We start from the raw sequence: 15,567 nt of genomic DNA on the forward strand, positions 1-15,567 counted from the left end.
ACGTATTTACTGTATGCATGCTTTCTCGAGGCAATGAAGCGGAATCTACATGTACATCATAGAAGTTCTCATATTATAAAGACGATCGACTTTAAAATTCATGTAAGAATCCGGGGCCCGTCTTATCAAAGATCGTACGACATTCTCACCTTACGATGCAATTCCAGGCTAAAAAACGGTTATTGTGGTAATAACCAACGGGTTGTCGTTCCTATTCTTGCCATGCAACCACCCGGTCTAGCGCCCTCATGATTTAATTCTTACCATCTGAACTCGAAACCGTTTGCTATTACCTCAATAATCAACCCTTAGCCAGAAAAATAAGCAACGCTTATGATGACATCGCCCAACTTAATATACGACTTTAAACTAGTTTGTGGGTGCTTATGTGAGCCGCGACATGCGAAATGGGGTCTTATGCCGTATGCGACCAGCGTAGCCGGCTGAACCAATTTCTGCTTGACGCGGCTCATTTAAAGGGAGATTTCCGGTTTTCCTTACATCGTATCAAATACTGTTAGAGGATTATTTTAATTATAAATACTGGACATACCTACCACACCCATATATATATATATATATATATATATATATATATATATATATATATATATATATATATATATATATATATATATATATATATATATATATATATATATATATATATATATATATATATAATAGAGGAATATATATTTAATTAACATGTTAACCTTTATGTTACATCTGTAATATTTTACATATGTTATGTCCTTTGGACATAATATGGCTTTTAACGCATATATGTTATACAAAGCTCAATACTTACACGGCAAAGACACATGCCGAGTTCTGGGAATACCGGGCTTAATGCAATCCGCACATGCTTATCAAGGACGACGCTTTCCACCTAGACTGGATATTCTTTAAGGAGAGACTTCCTTCAAACGAAAAATTCCATAAAAGCGGAACGTGTCGTCCCTGATTTGCCTCTGCGGTAATTACGCCTTACGAACGTGCATTAAAAACAGTTTTCCAGAACGAGGCTGATATATATTTTTGAATACTGAAGTGAGCTTTATCAATGATATTTTATGCAAAGCAGCTTGCTCGGGCACTGTTGTTTAAACGAATTGCCGAAGGTAAATAATCCCAATCACTTCAGGCGACATGAAACGTAAGAATGTATAGACTGCTCCTTCGGAATAGATAGCGTTTTTCCCGGTCCATTCATTTTATCCAATGTAACAACAGTTAGAAAATTCAATATACAATTTGAAATTTACAACGAAACTTTCTTCAAATGCTCCGTAACGTTAATGAACTCAACAACTTGTTACAAAATGCTTTGATCATGATTGTCAACAGAATGATGATCAATCCATTATAGTTGCTGAGCAACTATGGATGAAGCTTTGTTGTTGGTGGTGCTGGCGTTGTTGTTGTTGGTGATTCTGTCGTGATTTTTCGCCTACACTTGGCTCCGCTGACTGAAAATAAATGTAACGTAGATCGTACCGGGTGGCTGGGAAAACGCGGATTAATGCATGTGCGTGAAGTGTCGTCCTAGATTAGCCTGTGCAGTCCGCACAGGCACATCAATGACGACACTTTCCTCTTTTATGGAATTGTTGATTTAAATGAAGTCTTGTCTAAAGCAGAATCCAGTTTACGCGGAAAGTTTCGTTCCTTATTAGCCTGTCCCGACAGCACAGGCTTATCAGGGACGATACTTTACGCACATGCATAAAGTCCCTTTTTCTCTAAGCGCGGCTCATTTAATTTAAAGTGACAAGAAAGCTACCGAGCACGAGACCTTATTTTTGTTCAGAAATACAGTAAACATGATTATTTAAAGCGTTTATGACCACGATAGTAACAAAACAAGTTACTGTGTGCATTAAATAATAATTTAATTTAGGGTCAGGTATTGACATAAAACGGGAAAGATACGCGAAGTTCCTTATGATATCACTTAGAATTAATTCTGCACTTTCGTTTACGATCTTTCATAGTTTAATATTTTATACAGTGTATTATAATTCATAGTATGCACATCGTTCAACATACATGAAACACAATTCCGAAGTTACGACCATCATTGATATCGATAAAACAAATGAGGAAAAAATATCAAACTAATATTCCACTGCAATGTCAACTGTTTGACTACTTGTTGCCCTGTTTTCTGCATAATAAGGTCATAAGGTCAAGAAAGTTTGTTAAGTTTGTCATGGTTCGTCTAACCCAAGTTTCATGACGCCGACCTTTTTAACCTCGTTTCCCAACACAACAGGGAGAACACATTTTACATTCGTATTTTACATAAAAATACAAAACCTCAGACCTAACGATCCTACATGTTTTGGTATTGAAATTCAGATCTAACGATCATATATGTTTGGTATAGAAATCAGAAACACATAAGTAATATGTTAGTTTTAGGCCTTGCAATGTATATTTAACAAATAGCAGTGAAACCAGAGACGCAGATATCTACGTCTCTGGTGAAACTAATTATAAACTAAAGCCTTTTTTAGTGATTCATCAGAATCATTTTTGTTCTTATTATACATGTATTAGAAAGTAAACTAAATCAATATCAATTGTAAATAATGCACAGCATGGGAAATAAAGTGTGTAAAAATTGCTCTCTTTAAAGGGGCCTTTTCACAGATTTTTGTCATGTATTGAAGTTTGTCATTAAATGCTTTATATTGATAAATGTAAACATTGGATCTAGAAAGCTCCAGTAAAAAAAAACAAGAATAAAATTAAAGAAAGAAAAAAGCAACCCTTAACTGGACTCGAACCACTGACCCCTGGAGTAAAAGTCTATCGCTTAGACCACTTGGCCATCCGTGCTTATACAAAAAATTATGTATTTTATACTTCATATAAGCAGTCCTCGTAGTATCACAAAATATAACGACAACAACAAAACTCTCCAAATTATTCAATCGTTTTGCGTTGCAACGCTTTATAATTTTCAGGTTTTTAAATCGTCAAAAGATGCATATAATGGATATTTTAGAGCATGGTAAATGTCTAGCATTACTGTTTTCTCACAAATATTATAACTACAACGAAAATTTGCGAATCTGAAATATTTTTTTAATTTCGTCAATTTACCAAAACGTGAAAAGGCTCCTTTAATGTTGCAAATGCACAAGATGGGAATTACAGTGAAACATAAAACAGTGCATTTTGATCTCTAGTAGTTGCTTCTTTTTAAGAAACATTATAGAGAAATTCCTGTATCGATCAATATAACGTATTTCAATGAATTATAAATACTTATCCAATTTCAAGGTGGTCTGTCGACAGATAATTCCAATTGGACACACTTTTACCAGTGTTAATGACTGCGTTATCACCTAACAAATGGTCCATCAAACGTAACGAAACGCCTGCATTGATAGCACGACGCACCGAAATTCCGACCTGATTTGGAACCATTGCTTGTAAATTAATTGACAATTAGTCGAATTAACCCGTCAAACATACGGGCCATATATTAACCTGTCAAACATACGGGCCATATATTCCCGCTTACATGCAAGGTAAGCCTTGTACAGAACAGTGCTTGTCAAATCAGACAATGCCACGCCCGCATATCGGAATTATCCGTTTATCGAATGAAAGGCATTTGAGTATATGTGGGCTTATCTCGATGGGTGATTGTAGTCAAGACATTAAATATACCAGGCGTATTTTATTTTGAAGAACGCATGTTAGAATCAATAAATAACATGAGACACGTTCTGATAAAACGGGGCTTAATGCATGTGCGTAAAGTGTCATCCCAGATTAGCCTGTGCAGTCCGCACAGGCTAATCAGGGACGACACTTTCCGCTTGTATGGTATTTTTCGTTTAAAGGAAGTCTCTTCTTCAAGAATATCCAAAGGCGGAAAGTGTCGTCCCTGATTAGCATGTGCGCACTGCACAGGCTTATATGGAACGACACTTTACGCACATGCATTAAGCCCCGTTTTCTCAGAACGCGACTCACATTATTACTCGCTCTGGGGAAACGGGTGCTTAATGCGTGTGCGTAAAGTGTCGTCCCACGTAAGCGTGTGCAGTTCCGCCTTAACGATTTCGTTAGGGAGAGACTCCTTTTAAACGAAAATTTCCATGCAGCGTAAAAAGCCGTCTCTGACATACAGCACAGGCTAATATCGTATGAAACTTATCGTCGCTTGATTGGTATAGTGCTCTATTTACCATTTTCGTTTTTTGGAGAAAAACGCATGTAAAGGTTTAACCTTTATTTTCTCATTTATTTATGCACGTATGTGGAAAAAATATATCGGAGTGTTTATCAGCAAACGGAGAATATGAATATAATTAAATATTAACTTTAGTAAATTATATGTTAATGTTATTTGCAATTTTATGTATGGAGAGCATTCTGGTAAAAAAAAATCGTTAATGCTGAACTGCTCTATCGGGACATAGAGCATTTTATCAGTTATGGATATGGATATTTATTCATTGAACGCCATGGAGATGGATCATTACAGTTCTGAAATGAAACTCAGTCACGTGGTGTAAATTCTGGCAATTGATAGGCTTATCTGAGCGTGAATTCTACTTTCCTCTAAGTCCCGGAGATGGTGCAGTACAGCATTCACCCGATAACGTCTTATTAAAGATCTCGTTCTCACGAACACAGCGATATAAAAAAAACTCATTTTTGAAAAAAATGGAGATAGAGCACAATAGCAATTAAGCGACGTTATGGCGAGGTTCATATTGCGATTTTATCACCATCATTAAACATAAAGACTGCACCTATTGGTTGTTTGTGTTTTTGTTACTCAGCATAAACTGTTAATCACATAATAATTAATCTCGTCGACATACTTGTATTCTGCTTAGTTGTATTTGTTTTTGAAATAGTTGACTTGATGGCGACATTTTGTTATACAATTTGCAATTGTAACAAGACGCGGGATCTTTAAGGGAGAATTTATCATAGGTTACGTAAATGTATGGTGTGATATTACTAATGTAATGTGTTTTTAATTGCAAGTCATTAAACATCAAGCTAACAGTCATATAAAATTATGCATAAATATTTTAATAAAACCATTTAAAAACGTATTTAACACATTTACCATTAATCTTTTAAGCAAATAAAGAAGACACACGAAAATGTTGACATTTTGCTTTGAAAAATCACGAGGGGCGAACCTACCTTCGGTGAAAATCATTACCAGGATAGCCACCACCAGCAGCAAGAAATACAATCGGACCAACCACCGTGTACCCATCGTCACCATGGTAATCAATCCTGTTGAACGATTATTTTCACAGCAGGACTATCACAAAACGAGTGGATTTGAGAGATCGTTTTTTTGGATTGTTTTTTGTGGTTTTAAATATTTAATACATATTAATATATCCTTTTACCAATTGTGTGTGTCACAAGTCCAAGATGGATGCCTTCATTGCAAACGTAAATTCCAGAATGGTTACTCACCGAAATATAAAACAATTTAGTCCATATAGATTTCACTTTCTAATCGAAATACTTGATTTCGTTTGTTTCTTATATTATCCAGATGATGTTCATATATATGGTGGATAATATAAATCTGCAATGAGAAAACACAAACTCGTTTTAGATATGATATATTTTTTCAGCCCTACCAATCGTACATATATCTTGTGACATATTTGTTTTGGTAAATAAACGTGTCAAATAGAAATACGTTAACGATATTTACTTCTGATTTTTATAAGAAAGTATTTTAAGGAGTATACTAATTATCATTATCAATGTTTCTTCGATAAATAATTAAAAACTAAAACTTAAGATATACATGTGAGAATCGAACCCTTATTTTTTTTAAATAGTGAATATAAAATGTCGCTTATTTATATAATTTTTAAATTGTGAATATAACATATCGCTAATTTATATTATTTCCTTAACTTTCTATAAAAGCTTTATCGACTTGACTTCATATACTCTCTTACACTAGTTTTATCCATATGTGATAAATAGTTTACAAGTAAAGTGTTTATTACGCGCCGTCACGTCAGATCGTGCCCCGTACGGGGCTGTAACTTTAGTCCTTACCATTAGGCCATGGAGACGGTTACGCATATGTAATGATTTTCCATCGTCTTTTAGTCATTCAGTATTAAATGTTTAAACTTAAATGTTCACATGAAAACATCTGTTTAAAATGTTTAAAGTTATTAGTTTTTTACGCAAACTTTAATGTAAATTTAAACATTGAAAGAAATCTAGTAAACGAAAATAACAAATAAGTTGATATAACATAATTATTTAGTAAATTATACATTGCTCATTTTGTCTCAATGGCCAAAAAAGAGATAAATAGTTTTTACTTAGATAAATATTAAACACGATATTTAAGTTAATTAAAATTCTTCAATATACATCAAGAAAATTAATTGTATTTTTAATAAACACAACAATTTAATTGTTCTTGAAATATAAACTTGTTTTAAATCACCGCTTACTTCTGTCCTATACGCACTGTATCCGATCACGTCCAACTCTGCCTTTTCGATGACTTTAACTATGTTGTTAACCGTGCCGGCAACGCGATACTGTGAATGTCCCCACTCAAGTCGTGTGTCGCGTAATTTGTCATCCACTTACATTGAAATTTGCAAAAAGAAACACATTACCATCACAGCAAGCCTAATTTTACGCCCTCTGCAACTTGCCGCAATACCCACTAGGGTCCTGTATGTTATTCAAAACCTTCTTCACTGGTTGAGATGCGTTGAAAGAGTATTACCGCATACGTTTTCAAAAAGCTAATCGCCAATCCCAATAAGTAAATAGTCTCCTTCATTTCACTAACAGTAAATAGTCTCCTTCATTTCACTAACAGACTTTTAATGTATATGTCTCCTAGCACACACTATTTTTTGTTTTCTCATATATGTGTTCCATGTTTCCATTGGTCGAACTGTTTGTTGTGACAGCTTTAACATTTTACCTTTATGCCAACAACGTGTCCATTAGTTTGAAATTATCGAGTCTTTAATAAACATGTGTTATAGTATAGTTCCAATACACGTCTTGTAAAGAAGTGGATAATTAGTGCATGTCAAGCCGTCAAGTTACAGGCTTGATTTACTGTCATGTTATCTTGATTTAAATCAGCGATAAGATTGATCACTTTCATCGGAATTGGCCCAAATCTCTGCTCCTTTGTTCAGTGTAAAAAGACATGCAATCAACGTTTTTGTTATAAACTCATATAAAACAATGAACTGTCATCGTTGTGTCAAAATAACGATAAGTGCCTTTATCTAAGTATAGGCCCAACCTGTTTTACCATTCAAATTACCTAATTATTAATAATTTTCTTATGAAAGATTTGTGCACGCATGCCTGAATGTTTTGATATGAAGCTCAAGCAATTTAATTTAATTGATTTATGTGTGACGATACTTTTTAAGAAGTCTTGTTCACAAGCACTTAGCATTCGATTCTTCTTCCCCCCCCCCCCCCCCCGCAGTAACCACATCCCCAGATGGTACACCTTTTGTGGTTTTTATATATAAGGTATGTGACTTCGACCATTGAATTGCTGATCTCGGCACACCATCCAATTTCAGAAGCTCTCTACTCCATCAAAATTCTACCGATTTGCAAAACCTTCGTATCAAACTGTGGAGAAGATTCCCAATTTAAGGAATGAATCGAGGCCTGTTCGCTGAAGTCTAACGTAAAGCGGTCACAAAACAGCAAATTTAAAAAAACATTTACTAGAATTGATCTGTCTACCACAAAAATACATTGCAAACACGCATTACTCGATTTGACAGTCATTCACATTGTAATTACACATCACATACAATACGGAATTAAACAAAGTTAACATACACAAACATAAATATCCCTGAAGATCCCATCTGTTGAGGAATTATTATCGACCTCATAGGATGGCTAATTTGGCCAGATGTGATTCGGACAAAACTCCGAGCAAAAATGTAGTCAACAGCTACCTCCAAAAAAGACGGTACTGCTAGAACTTAGATTAAATTGGACCTTGTCGACTCAGGTACTGCTAAAAAGTACCCCGGAGTATGGCCGGGTGCCTTTAAGAGTATTTTTCCGTGCACGGGGTTCATTTAGTATGCTTATGAGTGCCCGAGATACTTGAAAGTAATACCCGAACCGACAACGAACAATTGAGCAGGACTCACAGTCCGTTGGGAAGACATATGGCTGGTGAAGTCCACGTTAGGACAAAATCTAAGTTCAAATATCTGGCAAACAAATGCATAAAATGGAAACAATATGTGGTTGCTCCCATCTGAAGTTATTTGCAAGGACATGCCTGCTCTGTCACTATGGAAATTACATATTTTGAAATTCAGGAATCAGACACATGAAAAGAACAAGGTCCTGTCCGATCTCTGAGCACAGCGGCACAAAAAAACTGTAGTCGTTACGAACCAAACTGGAAGCCATCACAGATGAGCAGTACTCAATTAACATTGCTGCCCCCGCAAATGAGGATACGGATGGAACACCTGATCAAAGGTGCCTACGTCTGTGATAAGCAATATACATTGTTATGCTTAGCACTTTAAATGCTTATTTGTTTTAAGATGGCCATTACACATTGAAAATGTTCGTGGCTAACTGATTACTACTTTAGGGGAGAGGGCTTACTCAAACAACATCGTTTAATTATATTGTATGTCTTAATTATGGGATATGGAATATTTCAATTATAAATTCAGGCGCGTAAAACGTGTGAAATTTCAGACTTTCAATGTGCATTAATTATCAACTAATTTGAAATGTTTAGCCTTTTATAAACTAATTTGAAATGTTTACAATGTGCAAGACGTTCTGTAACGGGACACTGTGATATAAATGTACACATACAAAGCGTATTATACTGTTACATACTTGCTTGTATACGTCAATTGGTTGACAAGTCGTATTTTACTGTCACTATCATAAAGCAATAGCTTTTGTCAAACAGGTTGAGAACTACGCGTATTTTATATTCAATAATCTCACAGCTTTGCACATAAAAGGTTTTGCTTTATAATTTAATGATGACACATATTACATTTTATATGTCTCCCTTTTAAATAACACGCGTCGATCTATATTATATGAGTTGTTTATAGAGTGTATGTTTTTAGTTGTAATAAAGATTTAGATGTGACGTGATTTATAAGCCTGTTCCAACTTTTGTATAAATTAGGAACTAAATACAACGAATATTGCTTATATAGTAGGTGAATTTGACGTGTGTTTTTTGTTGTATTGATATAACAAACATCTGATTTGTTTAATAATTATCTGTCAAAAGCAATTTTTCAGATATTTTATATTGTTTGACGACTATAAACACGATCTGTTAACACTAAAAGTAACTCAATAAAATATAACTTTAAACAAACTCGTTTAAATATTCTAATTTATTACTAAATGCCATATAAAAAATGCATATCTCGCCCAAACACCATTGTAACTTCACACCTGCACGATAAATATTGACTCAGTCCATAATTAACTTTGAGATATAAAAAATGAAATGTTTGTATGCAACGGATTTTCTCTCTGTCAGGCGACGCTTCGGTATACAATGACGCTAATAGCTCCAATTATACTGTTAGTTTTACACAAATTGTCAGTAAATGAAAATCTTAATTCAACGACTATACTTTAAAGAGAGTATATACGATTTAAATGTCAATATTTTACTATCGCAATTTCAATCCAGCAGTTGATGTGAACTATGAATGTTACGAATAGACAGGGTGCAGGACCAAGTGTCTTTGTGGGGTTCACAATTAAACTTGGTCCTAAACAGTGATGCTTTATTTCAAATAACTTTTAAAAGCAATGTTCCTAAGAATTTCATTTAGTGCATAAAAGACAGATTTTTTTATGCTGCTTATGACGATGTGAAATACATCAGAATTACTTTATTTAGATCTAATAAGCCTGTGTTCTTGGCGAACATTTTGATGTGTAGAGCATTCATGTACACTTATGCTGCACGCAACGTGAAATGTTGGCAATGATTACAGACGTATTCAAAGATTTATTCTTAAATCTTTAGATATCGACACAAACTGCAAGAAAAACTGTCTTATATGCACTACAGATTTTGCGAATGTTTTTTCATTAACTTGAGATATTTGCAAAAATAAAGATCTTAACGGTGTGTTTACATTCTTTCCAGCCCATGGGTAAACCCTTGAAATCCCGTTGATGCTGCACCCTGTATATCAAATAACGATTTATATATGGTTCCATCAATTAAATAGTGTTTTATTCTTTGAAATGTAATAACGATTAAGTTTACACCGATAATGATACCTGTTCTTGAATTTTTGCAGAGTCTAAATTGTGAAAATTAGTCGTTTGAAGGAATCTAAACACACAAATGGGAATTTCCCAACAGTATAAATGTCTTGTGTACATGAAGACGTTTTCTGCTGTACAGTGACATATTATTTGCAATTGAAATTTAAACTCGACGTTCGTTTATTCTCAGGTACTACTTCTTCTAAAATTTTATCCTTGTGTTTTTTCAACGTTAAACATGTTTTCACCTGCATTTTTTTAACTTGATCGGGACCTATACTTCCACTGGAAATTATACCGCTACCACTGGGCTATCCATTGAGACATTAAAGCATATTTTAAAAACAGTTTTAGTAACGCGTATCTTGCAAGTTACCGATGGAAATCATTACAAACACATAATTATTGTATCGATTTTGATTGATGATAGTCCATAAACGAAAGTATACTTTTAAAATTTTTGGTCAGGAGTGTTATTTTTCTTTGCAAAAATGTGAACAAGTCTGTGTAAGTTTCTCATATTTCAACATGCAAACCAATTTAATTTATGAGTTTAGTCGGTATTGGGTAATTTGTTCTTGGAGCAAACAACGGTTTACTATTTCATTCGGCAATTACAACCGAACTACAAAAAATGTTTACAGTGCAAACCCAAATGGATAAAAGCTTCAAAAGGGCAATCAGTGTTAACATTGGTGTTCACAGAAGAAGACTGCGGACTGAACAGGCTAATCTGGGACGAAACTTTACGCACTTGCATTAAACTCCCTTTTCACAGAGCACGGTCCAAATAAATGATAAACAATCAAACTGAAATTACAATTATTGGAACATCAGGAAAGAACTAGCAAACGTATGGAAACATATCCAGTATACCGGTAATCGTAACCAGATCTGAGGTATCGCACGTTGGTAAGAAACCTAGATGTGTTGCTCTGTGCCTTTTTCTATATTACGTATATAATTTAATCTATGCGCGCTGTGGGAAGAAGTCTTATTTGATAGTCAGGTCGTGATGTTGGTTACAAAGACTCAGATCGGAAATCTGAACGGTATTCGGAAAAATCTTTCAAAGAACTAAAAACTAGTTTTTCTGATAGTCTTTATATATCGAAGTACATGTATGTTATATATTTTTCACGGAGAAATCATAATGCATGTACATGTAAAACACGAATCGTATTGAAAGACCGCGATGATTGTCATTAATGTTTTTATAGATAAAAGCCTCACTGGGTTATTTAAATCGTTAAATTCCTTGCCTGATCGTAGTGTGTTTGAAATTCTCATTTTGGTATTTAAATGTTTATATGCAATTGCAACTTTATATCTAGGACCTATGCTCCGACACACACCTATGCACTTATACCTGGACAAACGAAGATTCCTCTGTGATTGGGCCATCTATTGGTGAGGTGCTTGACCACTGAAGGAGAATGAAGGCTACGTCCCGTGAGCCTGCGGGAGAAGCTACACGGACAGGCGGAGGCTATTCAGACGATCCCCCGTTTCATCCTTGCGTCCAGACTCCAAATGTGGCGGCGATCGTGTAAGACATCAGTAAGACCAACCTCCGCGCAGCTATTTGACTGGAACCAGCATAGCTGGATCAAATCCCTGCCATCAATATCAACCACGTGATGATAACATAGCCACGTGGTACCATTATTTTATAGTTGTTTTTTTTATTTTTTTTGAATTTAGGTAATTTATTTTTTTAGTATAAACCTACATGGATACACTATTTTCAAAATATAGAAGAAAAATGAAACAACTTTTCATAATGGAATACTAATACAAACAAGAAATATCTTCAAAAAAAAAGATATACGGCGTTGATTGTGGTTGGAGTTGGTGAAAAGTAAAGAGTTCAATGAATGAAATCAAAGATAGCGAATGTCTTTTCTGTGCAGTTCTTAGCTGCATCACACGCAGTACAGGATGTTACGCGGAGTTTTCGCGGCTTATTTTACTTTATTACATATGGCTGGTCATAAATCTATAGATGCAAAACAGAAAATCAAAAGAAGAATGGAAGTGAAATTAATACATATGAATTAACCGGCCACACGCGAAGTATCCGTACATATTTTAAATACATGTATTTATACGCGCGTTCTTCGAACAAACCTGTTTTAGTGGTTTGTCGGGTATTGCTATTTGATTCGATTATTAACAGTATCGAGAATCATCGCGCTCATGCTTAATACATTTGTCAATATGGTGGAATAATTCTTGTTAAATTAATCAAAAATAATATTTATCATGGTATTGTTGAAAACACATTAAGAATCTATTATTGACATACCATAATTATATCGCTGAATATCTTCATTTAACACATTTCTGGTCTTAAGAAAATTCTAGTTCACGCGATAGCGTCTTTATTATATAACGATAATTTTACTGGCCGCGAACTGACCCTGATACCTTGCGGGTTGGAATGCAATACATCAAAGTGAGGCCACGCTTCCACTGCTGGAACGACGGCTTGTTTAAAACTTATTAATTTTTCATGTTAAATGTTCAATTTCGAAAACAATTTAAAATGATTTGGCCAAAACGAATATCAGGATAGGGAAGAACGATACTTTTATGAACTTAAATATACTAGTACACAGACAGGAATATGGAAGTAATTACTAAATATGAGAACATAGCCTTTAAGTACAAACGCTCTGGCGCTGGCAATCCTCTAAAAATAAAAGGTGCACGCACAAACTGTATTGATGTCAAGAGTTGAGTGTAAAACTGATCTATCTATCAAGCCTTTTCATTAGAGATAAAATTGTTTCATGCTGAACACGCAGTAAACAGTGTTACAAAGACGCGGTCATGTTTCCAATGTTCTGGTGGTATGCTCAAATCAGCCAATGGAATAAATGAAGTGTATTCATTCGTGTCTAGCCGCGGGAAATTTTATTTGAATTTTAGTGGACGCTTACAAAAGTCAGGTAAGGTCAAAAGTGGCGTAAAAAGGGATCTTTTCACGGTTTGGTAAGTTGACAAAATTGAAAAAAGTTGTTTCAGATTCGCAAATTTTCGGCTTAGTTATGATATTTGTGAGGAAACAGTATTACTGAACATTTGCCATGGTCTAATATAGTAATTATATGCATCTTTTGACGATTTAAAAACCTAAAAATTATAAAGCGTTGCAACGCGAACGATTGAATAATTTGGAGAGTTCTGTTGTTGTCGTTTAAATTTGTGAAACTACGAAGATTGCTTATATAACGTATAAAATACGCTACTTATGTATGCTTGGCAAGATAGCTCAGTGGGCTAATGAGTTTTTACTTCAGGATTCCGGGGGTCACTGGTTCGAGCCCTGCTTTTTTTCCTTTTTTAATTTTATTTTTAATTTTTTACTGGAGCTTTTAAAATTTAATGTTTACATTTATCAATATAAATCATTTAATGACAAACTTCAAAACATGCCAAAATCTGTGAAAAGGCCTCTTTAAAGCAAATAATGATTTATGAAAAAAATGCATAAAGTGTGCACAGATCACTTTAGTTTACAATAAATTTAGCGACTATGATCAAATGAGGCAACCATTATTGCAAACCTAATAGTCACGTTTTGAGAAAACTGGGCAGTTCGCACAAGCTAATCAGGGACGACACTTTCCGCATAAATTGGATATTTGCTAAGAAGAGACTTCATTTAAACGAAAAATGTCATAAAAGCGGAAAGTGTCGTCCCTGATTATCCTGTGCGGATTACACAGGCTAGTCTGGGACGACACTTTACGCACATACATTATGCCCAGTTTTCTTAGAACACGACTCATATAGTGAATGTGATGTTACAGCCAAATTTATCGAAAACACAGCCAGAATACAAAAAAACAAACAAACAATGAATGGACAGACACCAACATAGGGTCGGCCGGGTTAGTGGAAACGATTAACTTTAATGTGTACGCCTAGTGTTCTCAAATTTCATGCACGCCCATAGAGGACAAAAATACTTAAGCTGAATTTTCAACAAATGACTTCGATGCAAATTAAACTCAAGCATAGGCCTATATGGTAATTATCAGTGTTGCATGGCTTGGCAGACGACATTTAAGGCCCATGGCTATGTCTACGTGTCCGTACATCGAGCGTCACATAATAAGGAAGCAGTCGCTATATTTAGTTGATCATATTTATTTATGGCAAAATGTGGTATATTTGCATTACGGATAAGTCTTTTGAAGAGGATTTTCAACCACTTCATTCGCGTTTATTAATGTACATATTGCAATAGCCCAGTTTAAATACTACCTTGCTCGTGTGAAATTGGAGAGGGTTGCCACTAAAGTAAATATGATGATGTAAGTCATGAAATCAAAGTCAGTATTTACTGCTAAATAAAACGCACATTTATCACAGCACATCAGTATGTTAATTAATACAAAATGTGCGACATCTGTGAATTATGAATATGGTGTTGCTAAAACTACAATTCATGTTATTAGATTTTATTTTTTACCGGAAATAAAAATGTTATAAAAAAAACCACAAAAGTAAACCAGCAGGAGATACAACCTTATAATTAAATATTATGGCAAGGAACCAATTGCCCTCCAACGAGACACAAAACAAATGAACCTTGTTCTGAGAAAACTGGGCTTAATGCATGTGCGTAAAGTGTCGTCCCAGATTAGCCTGTGCAGTCCGCACAAGCTAATCAGGGCGACACTTTCCGCTTTAACTTGATTTTCGGTAAGGACAGACTTCCTTTAAACTAAAAATACCATAAACGCGGAAAGTGTCGTCCCTGATTAGCCTGCAAAGGCTAATCTGGGATGACACTTAACGCACATGCATTAAGCCCAGTTTTCTCAGAACGCGGCTCAAATGTAGTTCACAAGACATATACGTACACGTCAACAAATGCATTAAACGATACAATAAGATATGTTCTATGAATAGATCTCAAGGATATAACATTTCTCCTAACATTTGAAAAAGAATGAAATTGTGCAAATTAAACAAAACAAACAAATTATCAAAGAACAATTGATTAAACGTATCATAAATGTTTATGATGGTTATGAATTAACTCCTGTACCTTGAAAGGCATCAACCGTAAAGCCATTTCCGATCAAGTCATAACATTTGCTGATATGTTGAACGCTTCTTGTTAAACTAGATCTGGATAAGCTGTGATCCGATTCATCAGAAGATGAAAAGTCATTAATTCTTCTTTGTCTTGTTCCTCTTCTTTGCATGTTGCTCTTGCCTGGTACTGTA

The 15,567-nt window shown here is 34.8% G+C and overlaps 1 long non-coding RNA gene across 1 annotated transcript; it reads right to left on the reverse strand.

Moving 5' to 3' along the window:
• Window positions 1–692: 692 nt before the first annotated feature.
• On the reverse strand, window positions 693–6,824 carry LOC127851585 (uncharacterized). The gene is made up of 3 exons (XR_008035831.1): window positions 6,486–6,824; window positions 5,188–5,587; window positions 693–1,472 (listed from the first exon to the last, which is right to left on the reverse strand). It is a non-coding gene; the product is annotated as an uncharacterized LOC127851585 (long non-coding RNA).
• Between the last annotated feature and the right edge of the window lie 8,743 nt (window positions 6,825–15,567).

Source organism: Dreissena polymorpha, chromosome 11, assembly GCF_020536995.1.
Source record: "Dreissena polymorpha isolate Duluth1 chromosome 11, UMN_Dpol_1.0, whole genome shotgun sequence".
NCBI classification, from domain to species: Eukaryota; Metazoa; Mollusca; class Bivalvia; order Myida; family Dreissenidae; genus Dreissena; species Dreissena polymorpha.